Here is a 22,750-nt window from a genome sequence, read left to right as displayed (position 1 = left end):
ACAAATATGCCTTGTTGGTGTTGGTTACATTCACATGCCATGAAATTCTTTTTGTGAGTTTCTCAAGCTCGCAAACATGCCTACTTGTCACTGTTCCTGCCATGTACAGTTTATTTCACTAAGTCTGTGAATCTGTTATCATTTGCAATCTTGCCATGATGTTTTGAGCATGTTATAGTATTTTATAGCAGTAGCTCAGTGCTCATGTTTTGTAGTGCTCTACCTGTACATGTTTGCCATGACCTTTGATGCCATGATATGTTCAAGTAGCATATACTTTTGTTGTCTCAAAGCATGCATCATGAATCTGTTTTCGGCCTTGCTCTGTTTTTTCACTAAGCCTAAGAATTTGTTATGACTTGCTTACTTGTCTTGATGAATGCCATTGATCGAGAGATTATATGGATATGCTTATTAATCATGTTTTGCCATGTTTAACCTTTACTTTAATGCCATGCTTTTGTTTGCCATGATCTTGCACCGTAGCATATTTGTTTCATGCCTCAAATATGTCAACATGTTATTTCTGCTCACAGGTATGCCATGTTTTGCACTAAGTCTTAATCTGTGTTATTAAGTTGCCTTTTGCATTGGTCATGTTGATTTAATCTTGATGCCTATGAACCTGAACCTTGGTGATAATTGAAGCATGTAATCTTTACTTTGAGTGCATATCAAGTTTGTGTCCATATGTTTCATGTAGCATGTTGTTTCCTTGATTGCAAAGTGCTTAGTTGCTGTTTTGGGCAGATTGTGTTTGAAACTTGTATTGTGTGTATGTGTTGAACCGTGGCTCCGTTTGGAGCATTCTCTATCTGAAACTTGCATAGTTTTGCATGTAGTTTCACCATGTCATGTTGCACACTTGTTTTCGAGTGTTTGTGAAGTTGTTTTGCTTGCATTTGCATCAATGCCATGTTTAACTTGTTTTGCTCATATCTTCTAGGACGTAGCTCTGATTTAACTGAACTTTATATGTTACTTGATTAGAAAAACGTGTAGATCATCGTGGTGAACCTTAACTTGCTGTTTAAAAACTTCAACTTAATGTTTTGTTTAGATCAGTACCAATTTCGAAATTTGCATATGGGGACATAGTGGAATGTTGTATGTCGATTCCGTCCTCATTTAAACTTTCTTTGATGTGTTGTTCTTTTATGCATCATCTCTTGCCATGAGTAGCATCATATAGCCTTGTCATGCATCATACTTGGTTGAGCATCATGTCATATTTATGTGCTGTGTGTTTACCATGTTGGTTGCTTCTTTTCGGTTATGCTTCTTCTCGTTAGTTCCTGTTTCGTTGCGATCGTGAGGATTCGTTCGACTACGCTTGGCTCATCTACGTGGGATCATCTTCTTCATGGACTCATTCTTCTTCCTAGCGGGATTTTCAGGCAAGATGACCGTCACCTTGGATCTCACTACTATCTTTGCTATGCCAGTTGTCTCAATGCTATCGCTATGTCGCGCTACGTACCTACCACTTGTTTAGAAAGCCTCCCAAATTGCCATGATAGCCTCTAATCTTTTCCACCATCCTAACAAACCGTTGTTTGATATGTTACCACTTTGCTCAGCCCCTATTGTAGTGTTGCTAGTTGCAGATGCAGTGCAGGTTGTTCCATGTTGGGACATAGATATCATGGGATAATCACAATATCTCGTATTTAATTAATGCATCTATATACTTGGTAAAGGGTGGAAGGCTCGACCTTTTTCCTGGTGTTTTGTTCCACTCTTGCCGCCCTAGTTACCATCATACCGGTGTTAAGTTCCTTGATTTTGCGTCCCTAACACAGTGATGGTTTATGGGCCCCTCTTGACAGTTCACTTTGAATAAAACTCTTCCAGCAAGGCCCAACATTGCTTTTACCATTTGCCCAACATAATAACTAAACTTGATATTAAATTTGACGCATAGGGAGTTGGCGCTAGTAATTCAATATAATACATGGGGCCAGCCTTGATGGTGTTGGTCCCAACCGGGTAACCTATGCGACCACCACTGGGAAACCCGAGGATCTAGTTTTACTCGTAGCTTGAACCATCCGATCATGGCCTGAAACGAGATATGTGCGGCTACTATTAGGGTGTCGGCACGTTGGGAGGTCTTACTGGACTTGTTTTACCACTGTCCAAATGTCTTGTGCACCAGGATTCCGAGTCTGATCAGAGGGTCCCGAGATGGAGGATTGTCTCTGCGGATGGGAATTTGTTAATATCCGGTTATAGTGGACTTGAAGTAAACCCAATTAAAATGCACCAATCGCGTGCGTAACAACTACTAGGGAAAACCCTAGTAGTAGCACGGGTTTTGAGGCTATTGATAACCCACAAGTTTTCGAGGGTAGAGTATTCAACCCAAATTTATTGATTCGACACAAGGGGAGCCAAAGAATATTCTCAAGTATTAGCAGCTGAGTTGTCAATTCAACCACACCTGGAAACTTAATATCTGCAGAAAAGTATTTAGTAGCAAAGTAATATGATAGTAGTGATAACGGTAACAAAAGGTAATAGTAGTAAAAGTAATGTTTTTGGTTTTTTGTAGTGATGATAGAAATAGCAACGGAAAAGTAAATAAGCATAGAACAATATATGGAAAGCTCGTAGGCAATGGATCAGTGATGGAGAATTATGCCGGATGCCGTTCATCATGTAACAGTCATAACCTAGGGTGACACAGAACTAGCTCCAGTTCATTGATATAATGTAGGCATGTATTCCGAATATAGTCATACGTGCTTATGGAAAAGAACTTGCGTAACATCTTTTGTCCTACCCTCCCGTGGCAGCGGGGTCCTTACGAAAACTAAGGGATATTAAGGCCTCCTTTTAATAGAGAACCGGAACAAAGCATTAACACATAGTGAATACATGAACTCCTCAAACTATGGTCATCACCGGTAAGTATCCCGATTATTGTCACTTCGGGGTTAACGGATCATAACACATAATAGGTGACTATAGACTTGCAAGATAGGATCAAGAACTCTCATATATTGATGAAAACATAATAGGTTCAGATCTGAAATCATGGCACTCAGGCCCTAGTGACAAGCATTAAGCATAGCAAAGTCATAGCAACATCAATCTCAGAACATAGTGGATACTAGGGATCAAACCCTAACAAAACTAACTCGATTACATGATAGATCCCATCCAACCCATCACCGTCCAGCAAGCCTACGATGGAATTACTCACGCACGGCGGAGAGCATCATGAAATTGGTGATGGAGGATGGTTGACGATGACGATGGCGATAGATTCCCCTCTCCGGAGCCCCGAACAGACTCCAGATCAGCCCTCACGAGAGGTTTTAGGGCTTGGCGGTGGCTCCATATCGTAAAACGCGATGATTTCTTCTCTCTGATTTTTTTATCCCCGAAACTCAATATATGGAGGTGGAATTGGAGTCGGAGAGGCAACAGGGGGCCCACGAGGTAGGGGGGCGCGCCCTAGGGGGCAGGCGCGCCCCCACCCTCTTGGAGAGACGGTGGGCCCCCAGTCTTTCATCTTTGGCAGGTATTTTTCTTAATTTCTGAAAAGTGGCTCCGTGAAGTTTCAGGTCATTCCGAGAATGTTTGTTCCTACACATAAATAACACCATGGTAATTCTGCTAAAATAGCATCAGTCCGGGTTAGTTCCATTCAAATCATGCAAGTTAGAGTCCAAAACAAGGGCAAAAGTGTTTGGAAAAGTAGATACGACGGAGACGTATCAACTCCCCCAAGCTTAAACGTTTGCTTGTCCTCAAGCAATTCAGTTGACAAACTGAAAGTGATAAAGAAAAACTTTTACAAACTCTGTTTGCTCTTGTTGTTGTAAATATGTAAAGCCAGCATTCAAGTTTTCAGCAAAGATTATAACTAACCACATTCACAATAGCGCATAGGTCTCAAGTTTACTCGTATCAATAGCATAATCAACTAGCGAGCAATAATAATAAATCTCGGATGACAACACTTTCTCAAAACAAGCATAACATGATATAACAAGATGGTATCTCGCTAGCCCTTTCTGAGACCGCAAAACATAAATGCAGAGCACCTTTAAAGACCAAGGACTGACTAGACATTGTAACTCATGGTAAAAGAGATCCAGTCAAGTCATACTCAATGTAAACTAATAGTAATGAATACAAATGATAGCGGTGCTCTCTAACCGGTGCTTTTTAATAAGAGGATGGTGACTCAACATAAAAGTAAATAGATAGGCCCTTCATAGAGGGAAGCATGGATTTGAAGAGGTCCCAGAGCTCGGTTTTGAAACAGAGGTGAATAATATTTTGAGCGGTATACTTTCATTGTCAACATAACAACCAAGAGATGGCGATATCTTCCATGCTACACACATTATAGGCGGTTCCCAAACAGAATGGTAAAGTTTATACTCCCCCTTCGACCACAAGCATCAATCCATGGCTTGCTTGAAACAACGAGTGCCTCCAACTAACAAGAATCCCAGGGGGAGTTTTGTTTGCAATTATTTTGATTTAGTTTGCATAAAGCATGGGACTGGGCATCTCGGTGACCAACCATTTATCTCGTGAGTGAGGAGCGGAGTCCACTCCTCTTGAGAATAACCCGCCTAACATGGAAGATACGTACAACCCTAGTTGATACATGAGCTATTCGAGCATACAAAACAGGATATTTATTTGAAGGTTTAGAGTTTGGCACATACAAATTTACTTGGAACGGTAGGTAGATACCGTAAATAGGTAGGTATAGTGGACTCATGTGGAATAACTTTGGCGTTTAAGGGATTGGATGCACAAGCAGTATTCCCGCTTAGTACATGTGTAGGCTACCAAAAGACTGGAAAGCGACCAGCTAGAGAGCGACAACAGTCATGAACATGCATTAAACTTAATCAACACCGAATGCAAGCATGAGTAGGATATAATCCACCATGAACATAAATATCGTGGAGGCTATGTTGATTTTGTTTCAACTACATGCGTAAACATGTGCCAAGTCAAGTCACTTAAATCATTCAAAGGAGGATACCACCCTATCATACCACATCATAACCATTTTAATACCATGTTGGCATGCAAGGTAAACCATTATAACTCATAGCTAATCAAGCATGGCACAAGAAACTATGATCTCTAGTTGTCATTGCAAACATGTTTATTCATAACAGGCTGAATCAGGAATGATGAACTAATCATATTTACGAAAACAAAAGAGGTCGAGTTCATACCAGCTTTCCTCATCTCAGCAAGTCCTTCATATTGTTGGGGAACGTAGCAGAAATTCAAAATTTTCTACGCATCACCAAGATCAATCTATGGAGTAATCTAGCAACGAGGGGAAGGAGAGTGCATCTTCATACCCTTGTAGATCGCTACGCGGAAGCGTTCAAGAGAACGGGGTTGATGGAGTCGTACTCGTAGTGATCCTAATCACCGATGATCCTAGTGCCGAACGGACGGCACCTCCGTGTTCAACACACGTACAGCCCGGTGACATCTCCTACGCCTTGATCCAGCAAGGGGAGAAGGAGAGGTTGGGGAAGACTCCATCCAACAGCAGCACGACGGCGTGGTGGTGGTGGAGGAGCGTGGTACTCCAGCAGGGCTTCGCCAAGCATCGCAAGAGACGAGGAGGGAGAGGGGTAGGGCTGCGCCAAGAAGGAGAGGAACTCGTGTGTATTGGGCAGCCTAAACCTCAAGTATATATAGGGGAAGGGGAGGGGCTGCGCCCCCACCTAGGGTTCCCTCCCTAGGGGTGGCGGCAGCCCCCAGATCCCATCTGGGTGGCGGCCAGGTGGAGGGGAGAGGGAGGCGCACCAGGCATGGGCCCTAAGGCCCATCTGCCCTTAGGGTTTGCCTCCCTTCCTCCCCTTAGGCGCCTTGGGCCCTTGTGGGGGCGCGCACCAGCCCACCTGGGGCTGGTCCCCTCCCACACTTGGCCCATGCAGCCCTCCGGGGCTTGTGGCCCCACTTCGTGGACCCCCGGGACCCTCCCGGTGGTCCCGGTACGTTACCGATAAAACCCGAAACTTTTCCGGTGACCAAAACATGACTTCCCATATATAAATCTTTACCTCTGGACCATTCCGGAACTCCTCGTGACATCCGGGATCTCATCCGGGACTCCGAACAACATTCGGTAACCACGTATATCTATTCCCTATAACCCTAGCGTCATCGAACCTTAAGTCTGTACACCCTACGGGTTCGGGAACCATGCAGACATGACCGAGATAACTCAGTGGTCAATAACCCACAGCGGTCTCTGGATACTCATGTTTTCTCCCACATGTTCCACGATGATCTCATCGGATGAACCACGATGTCAAGGACTTAATCAACCCCGTATACAATTCCCTTTGTCTAGCGGTACGATACTTGCCCGAGATTCGATCGTCGGTATCCCGATACCTTGTTCAATCTCGTTACCGGCAAGTCTCTTTACTCGTTCCGTAACACATCATCCCGTGATCAACTCCTTGATCACATTGTGCACATTATGATGATGTCCTACCGAGTGGGCCCAGAGATACCTCTCCGTTTACACGGAGTGACAAATCCCGGTCTCGATTCGTGCCAACCCAACAGACACTTTCGGAGATACCTGTAGTGTACCTTTATAGCCACCCAGTTACGTTGTGACGTTTGGCACACCCAAAGCACTCCTACGGTATGAGTTGCACAATCTCATGGTCTAAGGAAATGATACTTGACATTAGAAAAACTTTAGCATACGAACTACACATGATCTTGTGCTAGGCTTAGGATTGGGTCTTGTCCATCACATCATTCTCCTAATGATGTGATCCCGTTATCAACGACATCCAATGTCCATGGTCAGGAAACCGTAACCATCTATTGATCAACGAGCTAGTCAACTAGAGGCTTACTAGGGACATGGTGTTGTCTATGTATCCACACATGTATCTGAGTTTCCTATCAATACAATTCTAGCATGGATAATAAACGATTATCATGAACAAGGAAATATAATAATAACCAATTTATTATTGCCTCTAGGGCATATTTCCAACAGTCTCCCACTTGCACTAGAGTCAATAATCCAGTTCACATCGCTATGTGATTAACACTCAAGGTCACATCCCCATGTGACTAACACCCAAAGAGTTAAGGGTTTGATCATGTTATGCTTGTGAGAGAGGTTTCAGTCAACGGGTCTGTAGCATTCAGATCCGTATGTACTTCGCAAATTTCTATGTCATCTTGCAGATGCAGCTACCACAGTTCTATTTGGAGCTATTCCAAATAACTGTTCTACTATACGAATCCAGTTTACTACTAGAATAATCTGGATTAGTGTCAAAGTTTGCATCGGTGTAACCCTTTACGACGAACTCTTTTACCACCTCCATAATCGAGAAAATCCTTAGTCCACTAGTTACTAAGGATAACTTTGACCGCTGTCCTGTGATCCATTCTTGGATCACTCTTGTACCCCTTGACTGACTCATGGCAAGGCACACTTCAGGTGCGGTACATAGTATAGCATACTGTAGAGCCTACGTCTAAAGCATAGGGGACGACCTTCGTCCTTTCTCTCTATTCTTCCGCGGTCAGGTTTCGAGTCTTACTCAATGTTCACACCTTATAATACAGCCAAGAACTCCTTCTTTGCCGATCCATTTTGAACTCCTTCAAAATCTTGTCACGGTATGTATTCATTTGAAAGTACTATTAAGCGTTTTGATCTATCCTTATAGATCTTAATGCTCAATACTCAAGTAGCCTAATCTAGGTTTTCCATTGAAAAACACTTTTCAAATAACTCTGTATGCTTTCCAGAAATTCTACAACATTTCTGATCAACAATATGTCAACAACATATACTCATCAGAAATTCTATGGCACTCCCACTCACTTCTTTGGAAATACAAGTTTCTCATAATCTTTGTATACACCAAAATCTTTGATCATCTCATCAAAGCATAATTCCAACTCCGAGATGCTTACTCCAGTCCTTAGAAGGATTGCTGGAGCTTTGCATACTTGTTAGCATCTTTCAGGATTGACAAAACCTTCTATTGTATCACATACAACTTTTCTTACGAAAACTTGGTAAGAAAACTTGTTTTGACATCCATCTGTAAGATTTCATAATCGAAAAATACAAGCTAATGCTAACATGATTCCGACGGACTTAAGCATCGCTACGGGTGAGAAATTCTCATCGTAGTCAACTCCTTGAACTTGTCGGAAAAAACATCTTAACGACAAGTCGAGCTTTCTTAATGGTGATACTTACCATCATTGTCCGTCTTCCTTTTAAAATCCATACTACCTAACAGCCTTACGACCATCAAGTAGTTCTTCCAAAGTCTACACTTTGTTTTCATATATGGATCCTCTCTCGGATTATAGCCTCGTGAGCCATTTTTGGAATCCAGGGCCCACCATCGCTTCTCCATAGCTCGTAGGTTCATTGTTGTCTAGCAACATGACTTCCAAGACAGGATTACGTACCACTCTGAAGTAGTACGCATCCTTGTCATCCCACGAGGTTTGGTAGTGACTTGATCTGAAGTTTCATGATCACTATCATAAGCTTCCACTTCAATTGGTGTAGGTGCCACAGGAACAACTCCCTGTGCCCTGCCACACCACTAGTTGAAGAGACGGTTCAATAACCTCATCAAGTCTCCACCATCCTCCCACTCAATTCTTTCGAGAGAAACTTTTCCTCGAGAAAGGACCCGATTCTAGAAACAATCCCTTATTGCTTTCGGGAGACAGGAGGTATACCCAACTGTTTTGGGTGTCCTATGAAGATGCATTTATCCGCTTTGGGTTCGAGCTTATCAGCCTGAAACTTTTTCACATAAGCATCGCAGCCCCAAACTTTTAAGAAATGACAGCTTAGGTTTCTCTAAACCATAGTTCATATGGTGTCATCTCATCGGAATTACGTGGTGCCTTATTTAAAGTGAATGTGGTTGTCTCTAATGCCTAACCCATGAACTGTCGCGGTAATTCGATAAGAGACATCATGGTATGCATCATATCCAATAGGGTGCAGTTATGATGTTCGGACACACCATCACACTATGGTGTTCCAGGCTGTATTAGTTGTGAAACATTTTCCACAATGTCTTAATTCTGTGCCAAACTCGTAATTCAGATATTCATCTCTATGACCATATCATAGATATTTTATCCTCTTGTCTCGACGATCTTTCACCTTCACCCTGAAATTACTTGAACCTTTCAATAATTCAGACTCGTGATTCATCAAGTAAATATACTCAACATCTACTCAAATCATCTGTGAAGTAAGAACATAACGATATCCACTACACGCCTCAGCACTCATTGGACTGCACACATCAAAATGTATTACTTCCAACAAGTTGCTTTCTAGTTCCATTTTACCGAAAACGAGGCTTTCAGTCATCTTGCCCATGTGGTATTATTTGCATGTCTCAAGTGATTCAAAATCAAGTGAGTCCGAACAGTCCATTTGCATGGAGTTTCTTCATGCATATACACCAATAGACATGGTTCACATGTCTCAAACTTTTCAAAAACGAGTGAGCCCAAAGATCCATCAACATGGAGCTTCTTCATGCATTTTATACCGATATGACTCAAATTGCAGTGCCACATTTGTGTGGTACTATCATTACTATCTTATACCTTTGGCATGAAAATGTGTATCACTACGATCGAGATTCAATAAACCATTCATTTTAGGTGCAAGACCATTGAAGGTATTATTCAAATAAACAGAGTAACCATTATTCTCCTTAAATGAATAACCGTATTGCGATAGACATAATCCAATCACGTCTATTCTCAACGCAAACACCAATCTCGATGGTAGAGGGAGCATGCGATGCTTGATCACATCAAGCTTGGGAAAACTTCCAACACATATCGTCATCTCACCTTTTAGCTAGTCTCCGTTTATTCCATAGCCTTTTGTTTCGAGTTACTAACACTTAGCAACCGAAGTGGTATCTAATACCCTGGTGCTACTAGGAGTACTAATAAAGTACACATTATAATGCATATCCAATATACTTATGTTGACCTTGCCAGCCTTCTCATCTACCAAGTATCTAGGGTGGTTTTGCTTCAGTGACTGTTCCCCTTATTACAGAAGAACTTAGTCTCCGGCTTGGGTTCAACCTTGGGTTTCTTCACTAGAGCAGCAGCTGATTTGCCGTTTCATGAAGTATCCCTTCTTGCCCTTGCCCTTCTTGAAACTAGTGGTTTCACCAACCATCAACAATTGATGCTCCTTCTTGATTTCTACTTTTGTGGTGTCAAACACCGCGAATATCTCAAGGATCATCATATATGTCCCTAATATATTATAGTTCATCACGAAGCTCTAGCAGCTTGGTGGTAATGACTTTGGAGAAACATCACTATTTCATCTGGAAGATCAACTCCCACTCGATTCAAGCGATTGTTGTACTCAGACAATCTGAGCACAAGCTCAAGATTGAACTTTTCTCCCTTATTATGCAGGCTAAGAAAATCGTCGGAGGTCTTATACCTCTTGACGTGGGCACGAGCCTGAAATCCCAATTTCAGTCCTTGGAACATCTCATATGTTCTGCGATGTTTCAAAAACATCTTTGGTGCCTCAATTCTAAACCATTTAGCATTACGCACTGAACTATCATGTAGTCATCAAAACGTGTATGTCAGATGTTCGCAACATCCACAGACGACGTTCGAGGTTCAGCACACTGAGCGGTGCATTAAGGACATAAGCCTTCTACTGTCTGCATAAATGCTACTATCAACTTTCAACTAATTTTTCTCTAGGAACATATCTAAACAGTAGAACTGAAGCACGAGCTACGACATAATTTGCGAAGACCTTTTGACTATGTTCAGGATAATTAAGTTCATCTTATGAACTCCCACTCAGATAGACATCCCTCTAGTCATCTAAGTGATTACATGATCCGAGTCAACTAGGCCGTGTCCGATCATCACGTGAGACGGACTAGTCATCATCGGTGAACATCTTCATGTTGATCGTATCTACCATACGACTCAAGCTCGACCTTTCGGTCTCTTGTGTTCCGAGGCCATGTCTGTACATGCTAGGCTCGTCAAGTCAACCTAAGTGTTTCACGTGTGTAAATCTGGCTTACACCCGTTGTATGTGAACGTAAGAATCTATCACACTCGATCATCACGTGGTGCTTCGAAACGACGAACTTTTGCAACGATGCATAGTTAGGGGGAACACTTTCTTGAAATTTTAATGAGGGATCATCTTATTTACTACTGGCGTTCTAAGCAAATAAGATGTATAAACATGATAAACATCACATGCAATCAAATAGTGACATGATATGGCCAATATCATATTGCTCCTTTTGATCTCGATCTTCGGGGCTCCATGATCATCAGTGTCACCGGCATGACAGCATGATCTCCATCATTGTGTCTCCATGAAGTTGTCTCGCCAACTTATTACTTCTACTACTATGGCTACCGGTTAGCAATAAAGTAAAGTAATTACATGGCATTGTTCAATGACACGCAGGTCATACAATAAATAAAGACAACTCCTATGGCTCCTGCCGGTTGTCATACTCGTGGACATGCAAGTCATGATTCCTATTACAAGAACATGATAAATCTCATACATCACATATCATTCATCACATTCTTCTTGGCCATATCACATCACATAGCATACCCTGCAAAAACAAGTTAGACGTCCTCTAATTGTTGTTTGCATGTTTTACGTGGCTGCTATGGGTTTCTAGCAAGAACGTTTCTTACCTACGCAAAACCACAATGTGATATGCCAATTGCTATTTACCCTTCATAAGGACCCTTTTCATCGAATCCGATCTGACTAAAGTGGGAGAGACAGACACCCGCCAGCCACCTTATGCAACTAGTGCATGTCAGTCGGTGGAACCGGTCTCACATAAGCGTACGTATAAGGTTGGTCCGGGCCGCTTCATCCCACGATGCCGCCGAATCAAGATAAGACTAGTAACGGCAAGATAATTGACAATATCGACGCCCACAACTACTTTGTGTTCTACTCGTTCATAGTAACTACGCATAGACCTAGCTCATGATGCCACTGTTGGGGAACGTAGCAGAAATTCAAAATATTCTACGCATCACCAAGATCAATCTATGGAGTAATCTAGCAACGAGGGGAAGGAGAGTGCATCTACATACCCTTGTAGATCACTAAGCGGAAGCGTTCAAGAGAACGGGGTTGATGGATTCGTACTCGTCGTGATCCAAATCACCGATGATCCTAGTGCCGAACGGACGGCACCTCCGTGTTCAACACACGTACATCCCGGTGACATCTCCTACGCCTTGATCCAGCAAGGGGAGAAGGAGAGGTTGGGGAAGACTCCATCCAGCAGCAGCACGGCGGCGTGGTGGTGGTGGAGGAGCGTGGTACTCCAGCAGGGCTTCGCCAAGCACCGCAAGAGACGAGGAGGGAGAGGGGTAGGGCTGCGCCAAGAAGGAGAGGAACTCGTGTGTATTGGGCAGCCTAAACCTCAAGTATATATAGGGGAAGGGGAGGGGCTGTGCCCCCACCTAGGGTTCCCTCCCTAGGGGTGGCGGCAGCCCCCAGATCCCATCTGGGTGGCGGCCAGGTGGAGGGGAGAGGGAGGCGCACCAGGCATGGGCCCTAAGGCCCATCTGCCCTTAGGGTTTCCCCCCTTCCTCCCCTTAGGTGCCTTGGGCCCTTGTGGGGGGCGCACCAGCCCACCTGGGGCTGGTCCCCTCCCACACTTGGCCCATGCAGCCCTCCGGGGCTTGTGGCCCCACTTGGTGGACCCCCGGGACCCTCCCGGTGGTCCCGATACGTTACCGATAAAACCCGGAACTTTTCCGGTGACCAAAACAGGACTTCCCATATATAAATCTTTACCTCCGGACCATTCCGGAACTCCTCGTGACGTCCGGGATCTCATCCGGGACGCCGAACAAATTCGGTAACCATGTATATCTATTCCCTATAACCCTAGCATCATCGAACCTTAAGTGTGTAGACCCTACGGGTTCGGGAACCATGTAGACATGACCGAGATAACTCTGTGGTCAATAACCAACAGCGGGATCTAGATACCCATGTTGGCTCCCACATGTTCCACGATGATCTCATCGGATGAACCACGATGTCAAGGACTTAATCAATCCCGTATACAATTCCCTTTGTCTAGCGGTACGATACTTGCCCGAGATTCGATCGTCGGTATCCCGATATCTTGTTCAATCTCGTTACCGGCAAGTCTCTTTACTCGTTCCGTAACACATCATCCCGTGATCAACTCCTTGATCACATTGTGCACATTATGATGATGTCCTACCGAGTGGGCGCAGAGATACCTCTCAGTTTACACGGAGTGACTAATCCCAGTCTCGATTCGTGCCAACCCAACAGACACTTTCGGAGATACCTGTAGTGTACCTTTATAGCCACCCAGTTACGTTGTGATGTTTGGCACACCCAAAGCACTCCTACGGTATCCGGGAGTTGCACAATCTCATGGTCTAAGGAAATGATACTTGACATTAGAAAAACTTTAGCATACGAACTACATGATCTTGTGCTAGGCTTAGGATTGGGTCTTGTCCATCACATCATTCTCCTAATGATGTGATCCCGTTATCAATGACATCCAATGTCCATGGTCAGGAAACCGTAACCATCTATTGATCAACGAGCTAGTCAACTAGAGGCTTACTAGGGACATGGTGTTGTCTATGTATCCACACATGTATCTGAGTTTACTATCAATACAATTCTAGCATGGATAATAAACGATTATCATGAAAAAGGAAATATAATAATAACCAATTTATTATTGCCTCTAGGGCATATTTCCAACAGTCTGCCACTTGCACTAGAGTCAATAATCTAGTTCACATCGCTATGTGATTAACACTCAAGGTCACATCCCCATGTGACTAACACCCAAAGAGTTAAGGGTTTGATCATGTTATGCTTGTGAGAGAGGTTTCAGTCAACGGGTCTGTAGCATTCAGATCCGTATGTACTTCGCAAATTTCTATGTCATCTTGCTGATGCAGCTACCACATTCTATTTGGAGCTATTCCAAATAACTATTCTACTATACGAATCCAGTTTACTACTTAGAATAATCTGGATTAGTGTCAAAGTTTGCATCGGTGTAACCCTTTACGACGAACTCTTTTACCACCTCCATAATCGAGAAAATTCATTTGTCCACTAGTTACTAAGGATAACTTTGACCGCTGTCCTGTGATCCATTCTTGGATCACTCTTGTACCCCTTGACTGACTCATGGCATGGCACACTTCAGGTGCGGTACACAGCATAGCATACTGTAGAGCCTATGTCTAAAGCATAGGGGACGACCTTCGTCCTTTCTCTCTATTCTGCCGCGGTCAGGTTTCGAGTCTTACTCAATGTTCACACCTTATAACACAGCCAAGAACTCCTTCTTTGCTGATCCATTTTGAACTCCTTCAAAATCTTGTCACGGTATGTATTCATTTGAATGTACTATTAAGCGTTTTGATCTAACCTTATAGATCTTAATGCTCAATACTCAAGTAGCCTAATCCAGGTATTCCATTGAAAAACACTTTTCAAATAACTCTGCATGCTTTCCAGAAATTCTACATCATTTCCGATCAACAATATGTTAACAACATATACTCATCGGAAATTCTATAGTGCTCCCACTCACTTCTTTGTAATACATGTTTCTCATAAACTTTGTATACACCCAAAACTTTGATCATCTCATCAAAGCATACATTCCAACTCCGAGATGCTTACTCCAGTCCTTAGAAGGATTGCTGGAGCTTTGCACACTTGTTAGCATCTTTCAGGAGTGACAAAACCTTCTATTGTATCACATACAACTTTTCTTATGAAAACTTGGTAAGAAAACTTGTTTTGACATCCATCTGTAAGATTTCATAATCGAAAAATACAGCTAATGCTAACATGATTCCGACGGACTTAAGCATCGCTACGGGTGAGAAATTCTCATCGTAGTCAACTCCTTGAACTTGTCGGAAAAAACATCTTAACGACAAGTCGAGCTTTCTTAATGGTGATACTTACCATCATTGTCTGTCTTCCTTTTAAAATCCATATGTACCTAACAGCCTTACGACCATCAAGTAGTTCTTCCAAAGTCTACACTTTGTTTTCATATATGGATCCTCTCTCGGATTATATGGCCTCGAGCCATTTTGGAATCCAGGCCCACCATCGCTTCTCCATAGCTCGTAGGTTCATTGTTGTCTAATAACATGACTTCCAAGACAGGATTACGTACCACTCTGAAGTAGTACGCATCCTTGTCATCCTACGAGGTTTGGTAGTGACTTGATCTGAAGTTTCATGATCACTATCATAAGCTTCCACTTCAATTGGTGTAGGTGGCACAGGAACAACTCCCTATGCCCTGCCACACACTAGTTGAAGAGACGGTTCAATAACCTCATCAAGTCTCCACCATCCTCCCACTCAATTCTTTCGAGAGAAACTTTTCCTCGAGAAAGGACCCGATTCTAGAAACAATCCCTTATTGCTTTCGAATCTGAGACAGGAGGTATACCCAATTGTTTTGGGTGTCCTATGAAGATGCATTTATCCGCTTTGGGTTCGAGCTTATCAGCCTGAAACTTTTTCACATAAGCATTGCAGCCCCAAACTTTTAAGAAATGACAGCTTAGGTTTCTCTAAACCATAGTTCATACGGTGTCATCTCATCGGAATACGTGGTGCCTTATTTAAAGTGAATGTGGTTATCTCTAATGCCTAACCCATGAACTATCGTGGTAATTCAATAAGAGACATCATGGTATGCATCATATCCAATAGGGTGCAGTTATGATGTTCGGACACACCATCACACTATGGTGTTCCAGCCTGTATTAGTTGTGAAACAATTTCCACAATTTCATAATTCTGTGCCAAACTCGTAATTCAGATATTCATCTCTATGATCATATCATAGATATTTTATCCTCTTGTCTCCACGATCTTTCACCTTCAACCTGAAATTACTTGATCCTTTCAATAATTCAGACTCGTGATTCATCAAGTAAATATACTCAACATCTACTCAAATCATCTGTGAAGTAAGAACATAACGATATCCACTACACGCCTCAGCACTCATTGGACTGCACACATCAAAATGTATTACTTCCAACAAGTTGCTTTCTAGTTCCATCTATTGATCAACGAGCTAGTCAACTAGAGGCTTACTAGGGACATGGTGTTGTCTATGTATCCACACATGTATCTGAGCTTCCTATCAATACAATTCTAGCATGGATAATAAACGATTATCATGAACAAGAAAATATAATAATAACCAATTTATTATTGCCTCTAGGGCATATTTCCAACACATATATCATCATAATTGCCTTTCACTTGCACGACCGAACGATGTGAATAATAATAATAGTGCACATGCATTGGACTAAGCTGGAATCTGCGAGCATTCAATAAACAGGAGAAGACAATGAAATATGGGCTCTTTTGTCAGATAAACAATAATGCATACCAGAGCCACTTCAACAATTTAATTATGGTCTTCTCCTATAGACCCCCAAAGAAAAGAAAAGAAATAAAATTATTTACACGGGAAAGCTCCCAACAAGTAAAAGAAGAACAGGAAAACTTTTTGGGTTTTCTTTTTAATTATTACTACAAGCATGGAAATTAAGCTAACTAAAAGCTACAACTAATTTTTTTGGTTTTTCTTAAGTTTTAGTAAACACACAAGAAGAAAGCATAAAAAGGAAAATAAACTAGCATGGATGATACAATGAAAAAGTATGAGCACCGACATCTAGCAATGAGTGTGTGAGCATAAATGTAATGTCGGTGGGAAATACGTACTCCCCCATGCTTAGGCTTTTGGCCTAAGTTGGTCTATGGCCGCGGCTGGCCTGGCAGATATCCATAATAATAGCTGGGGTCGTACTGCGAAGAAGAAGAGGAAGACTCCGATTGCCACTGGCTGACAATCATCTCCAGATCCCACTGGTAATTAGACAGCCGTGAAGGATCAACTTGTGGTTCCGGCTTTGGCTCCTCAGCTGGTGTAGGGTTCCGGTTGGCGTGAATAGCCTTCAACGGAACAAGGTACGTGCCTAGATAGAAATCAAACAAAGAAGGAGCAGGCAGGGTAATAGTCTCAGGATGATGTTTATTAAAGAACAATTGATATTTAAGCTCTCCTTCCCTATTCTTAACAATAAAATCATGTGCCACCATACTTTTATAATCTAAATAAACACGAGGCAGCACTTTTTCTTCCTTCTCATAATGCCTAATAGGTATGTTAAAATGTGCAGCTAGGCGTGTAGCATAGATGCCTCCAAAGATGGGGCCCTTGGTACGGTTCAGACTTAACCGTTTGGCAATAATGCCGCCCATGCTAACAGAGTTATCACCGTATAAACCGTGGAGCAAAATAATAATATCAGGGATACTCAGGTTTCCACAATTTCCGCGACCAATTAAGCAACTACTAGCAAATAATGCAAAATAACGTAAAACAGGAAAATGTATGCTAGTGATTCATGCATCGGAAACCTTCCTTGTTTCCCCTACAGTGATAGTATCAATAAATCCCTCCACATCATCACGATGTGGTTCTTCTGTCTTGCCCTCAAAAGGGACTAAACAAACCCGACAGAAATCATAAAGTGTCATCTGCTTATGCTCATCATATAAATAAAACTCCACTGTAGGTGGTGAGCTCCTAGAATGGAAATGAAAGTTTTGCACAAAGATATTTGTAAGAGATACTGATCGCATTGGTCGTGGAGGAAAGTGGTAAGGCCTGCATTCTTAGCCAATTCATGAAAATCTTCATAAATCCCGGGTGCTCTAAAGAAGTCCTCGGAAGGCCATTCACACGCCCGAACCTCCGCGGTGCGAGGCAAATTATACTTAGGCTTCGGTGCCTTTTCCTTCGAGCTTTGGCTTGATGAGCCCCTCAAAAGTCTCCTCATCATTTTCTGAAAAATTCTGAAATTTTTAGTAACTTCAAAATAAAAGTAACCAAACTCAATAATATTGATAGCAACTACTCATACAAGTTCCTAGGGCCTATATCATGCATCAAAACTACTTTTGACCATATAAATTTGACATGCAAGCTCAAGAACAGGGTCACCTAAGCAGCAAAAATTTGCAATGAATAAAGCACTAGAACAAAAACTAATTGGACCAATGGAGGAGTCACATAACAAGGAACAATCTCCCCAAGCAGTTTTGTGAGAGGTGCTTTGAGCAAGGAGATCGAAAATGGCAGCAAGATGAGCTAGAACTCGTGCTTGAGCTGGATATTCGTGTTTGTGGGAGGAAGATGTCGTGTGTGGGTGTAGGAATAAGTGGAGGAGGGCCACCATGGGCCCACGAGGCAGGGGGCGCGCCCAGGGGGGTAGGGCGCACCCTCCACCCTCGTGGGCATGTGGTTGACCCCCCTTGCTATGTTCCCAGTGCCAAATATTCTCCAATATTCCATAAAAATCATATTTAAATTTTAGGGTATTTGGAGAACTTTTATTTTTGGGGTATTTTTATATTGGACGAATAATCAGTTAACAGATAGAAAAATATTTATTTTTATTTTATTTAATATAAATAACAGAAAGTAAAAGTGGGGTACAGAAGGTTGTGCCTTCTAGTTTCATCCATCTCATGATCATCAAAAGGAATCCACTAACAAGGTTGATCAAGTCTTGTTAACGAACTCATTCCGAATAAAATGGAACCGGAGAAATTTCGAATAACACTATGTTACCTCAACGGGGATATGCACATCCCCAATAATAAGAATATCATATTTCTTCTCGACACTACAGAGAGGAAATTCAAAACCTCCAAATATAATCGATGGAATTTTTCCAATAGAGTTGATACTATGAACTTGAGGTTGTTTCCTCGGAAAGTGTAACAGGTGCTCATTACCATTAACATGAAAAGTGACATTGCCTTTAGTGCAATCAATAACAACCCCTTCAGTATTCGAAAAGGGTCTTCCAAGAATAATAGACATAATATCGTCCTCGGGAATATCAAGAATAACAAAGTCCGTTAAAATATTAATGTTTGCCACTACAATAGGCACATCCTCACAAATACCGACAAGTATAGCAGTTGATTTATCAGCCATTTGCAAAGATATTTCAGTAGGTGTCAACTTATTCAAATCAAGTCTACGATATAAAGAGAGAGGCATAACACTAACACCGGCTCCAAGATCACATAAAGCAATTTTAACATAATTTCTTTTAATAGAGCATGGTATAGTTGGTACACCGGGATCTCCAAGTTTCTTTGGTATTCCACCCTTAAAAGTATAATTAGCAAGCATGGTGGAAATTTCATCTTTCGGTATCTTTCTTTTATTTGTAATAATATCTTTCATATACTTAGCATAAGGATTGGTTTTGAGCATATCAGTTAATCGCATACGCAAAAAGATAGGTCTAATCATTTCAGCAAAGCGCTCAAAATCCTCATCATCCTTTTTCTGGGATGGTTTGGAAGGAAAAGGCATGGGTTTCTGAACCCAAGGCTCTCTTTCTTTACCATGTTTCCTAGCAACAAAGTCTTTCTTATCATAATGTTGATTGTTTGGTTGTGGGTTATCAAGATCAACAGCAGGTTCAATTTCTATGTCATTATCATTACTAGGTTGAGCATCATTATGAACATTATTATTAGCATTATCACTAGTTTCAGGTTCATTACCAGATTGAGTTTCAGCATCAGAAATAGAAATATCATTTGGATTTCAGGTGTTTCAACAATGGGATGCAAAGTCCTATCATTTTTCTTTTTCTTCTTTTTAGAAGAACTAGGTGCATCTATATTATTTCTCTGAGAATCTTGCTCAATTCTCTTAGGATGGCCTTCAGGATATAGAGGTTCCTGAGTCATTCTACCACCTCTACTCATAACTCTAATAACATTATCATTATCCTTACTATTCAATTCATTGAGCAAATCATTTTGAGCTTTAAGTACTTATTCTACTTGAGTGGTAACCATAGAAGCATGTTTACTAATAAGTTTAAGTTCACTTTTAACATTAGCCATATAATCACCCAAGTGTTCAAGCATATTTGAATTGTATTCCAATTGTCTACCAAAATAAGCATTAAAATCTACTTGCTTAGCCATAAATTTATCAAATTCATCTAAGCATGGGCTAGCAAATTTAGTAAATGAGATTACAACTTTATCATATCTATAGAGATAATTTACCTTTACTACATGTGTCAGATTATCAAGACCATGAACTTCTTCAATAGGAGATGGATTAAGATTATATGTTTCTTCAATAGGCAGTAAATTAAGACCATGTATTTCTTCAATAGGAGGTAAATTCTTAACATCTTCTTCTTTAATACCTTTTTCTTTCATAGATTTCTTTGCCTCTTGCATATCTTTAGGAATGAGAAATAGAACACCCCTCTTCTTCGGAGTTGTTTTAGGAATAGGCTCAGGAATTGGCTCCGGAGGTGTCCAATTATTTCATTTGTCGACATATTATTCAATAGAATTTCAGCTTCATCCGGTGTTCTTTCCCTGAAAACATAACCAGCACAACTATCCAGGTAATCTCTGGAGGCATCGGTTAGTCCATTATAAAAGAGATCAAGTATTTCATTTTTCTTAAGAGGATGATTAGGCAAAGCATTAAGTAATTGGATAAGCCTCTCCCAAGCTTGTGGGAGACTCTCTTCTTCAATTTGCGCAAAATTATATATATCCCTTAAAGCAGCTTGTTTCTTATGAGCAGAGAAATATTTAGCAGAGAAGTAACAAATCATATCCTGGGGACTATGCACACAACCAGGATCAAGAGAATTAAACCATATCTTAACATAACCCTTTAATGAGAATGGAAATATTTGAAGGATATAAAAGTAGCGAGTTCTCTCATCATTAGTGAATAGGGTGGCTATATCATTCAGTTTAGTAAGATGTGCCACAACAGTTTCAGATTCATAACCATGAAAAGGATCAGATTCAACCAAAGTAATTATATCAGGATCAACAGAGAATTCATAATCCTTATCAGTAACAAAGATAGGTGAAGTAGCAAAAGCAGGGCCAGGTTTCATTCTAGCATTTACAGATTGCTTACTCCATTTAGCAAATAACCTTTTGAGTTCATTTCTATTTCTGCAAGCTAAAATAGCTAAAGAAGCTTCTTGATAAAAAAACATAACCCTTAGGAATAACAAGAGATTCTTCATCATCACTTTCATCAGTATCATTAGATTCAATATTTTCAATTTCTCTAGCCCTAGCAAGTTGTTCATCAAGAAAATCACTAAGTGGCACAGTAGTATCAGGCATAGAGGTAGTCTCATCATAAGTATCATGCATAGCAGAAGTGGCATCATCAATAACATGCGACATATCAGAACGAATAGCATAAGCAGGTGTAGGTGTCGCAAATTTACTCATAACAGAAGGGGAATCAAGTGCAGAACTAGATGGCAGTTCCTTACCTCCCCTCGTAGTTGAGGGATAGATCTTGGTTTTTGGATCTCTCAAGTTCTTCATAATGATTAGCGGATATATATCCCAAGTGACTCAAAGAATAGAGCTATGCTCCCTAGCAACGGCACCAGAAAATAGTCTTCATAACCCACAAGTATAGGGGATCGTAGCAGTTTTTGAGGGTAGAGTATTCATCCCAAATTTATTGATTCGACACAAGGGGAGCCAAAGAATATTTTGAAGTATTAGCAGATGAGTTGTCAATTCAACAACACCTGTAAACTTAATATCTGAAGCAAAGTATTTAGTAGCAAAGTAATATGATAGTAGTGATAACGGTAACAAAAGGCAATAGTAGTAAAAGTAATGTTTTTGGTATTTTGTAGTGATGATAGCAATAGCAACGGAAAAGTAAACAAGCGAAGAACAATATATGGAAAGCTCGTAGGCAATGGATCGGTGTTGGAGAATTATGTCGGATGCGGTTCATCATGTAACACTCATAACCTAGTGTGACACAGATCTAGCTCCAGTTCATTGATATAATGTAGGCATGTATTCCGAATATAGTCATACGTGCTTATGGAAAAGAACTTGCATAACATCTTTTGTCCTACCCTCCCGTGGCAGCGGGGTCCTTACGGAAACTAAGGGATATTAAGGCCTCCTTTTAATAGAGAACCGGAACAAAGCATTAACACATAGTGAATACATGAACTCCTCAAACTACGGTCATCACCGGTAAGTATAGACTTGCAAGATAATAGGTGACTATAGACTTGCAAGATAGGATCAAGAACACTCATATATTGATGAAAACATAATAGGTTCAGATCTGAAATCATGGCACTCGGGCCCTAGTGACAAGCATTAAGCATAGAAAAGTCATAGCAACATCAATCTCAGAACGTAGTGGATACCAGGGATCAAACCCTAACAAAACTAACTCCATTACATGATAGATCCCATCCGAACCATCACTGTCCAGCAAGCCTACGATGGAATTACTCACGCACGGCGGAGAGCATCAAGAAATTGGTGATGGAGGATGGTTGACGATGACGATGGCGATGGATTCCCCTCTCCGGAGCCCCGAACGGACTCTAGATCAGCCCTCCCGAGAGGTTTTAGGGCTTGGCGGCGGCTTCGTATCGTAAAATGCGATGATTTCTTATCTCTGAGTTTTTTCTCCCCGAAACTCAATATACGGAGGTGGAGTTGGAATCAGAGAGGAAACAAGGGGCCCAC

The sequence above is a fragment of the Triticum urartu genome, chromosome 2 (assembly GCF_003073215.2).
Source record: "Triticum urartu cultivar G1812 chromosome 2, Tu2.1, whole genome shotgun sequence".
NCBI classification, from domain to species: domain Eukaryota; kingdom Viridiplantae; phylum Streptophyta; class Magnoliopsida; order Poales; family Poaceae; genus Triticum; species Triticum urartu.
Note: the sequence above shows the minus strand (reverse complement) of the source record.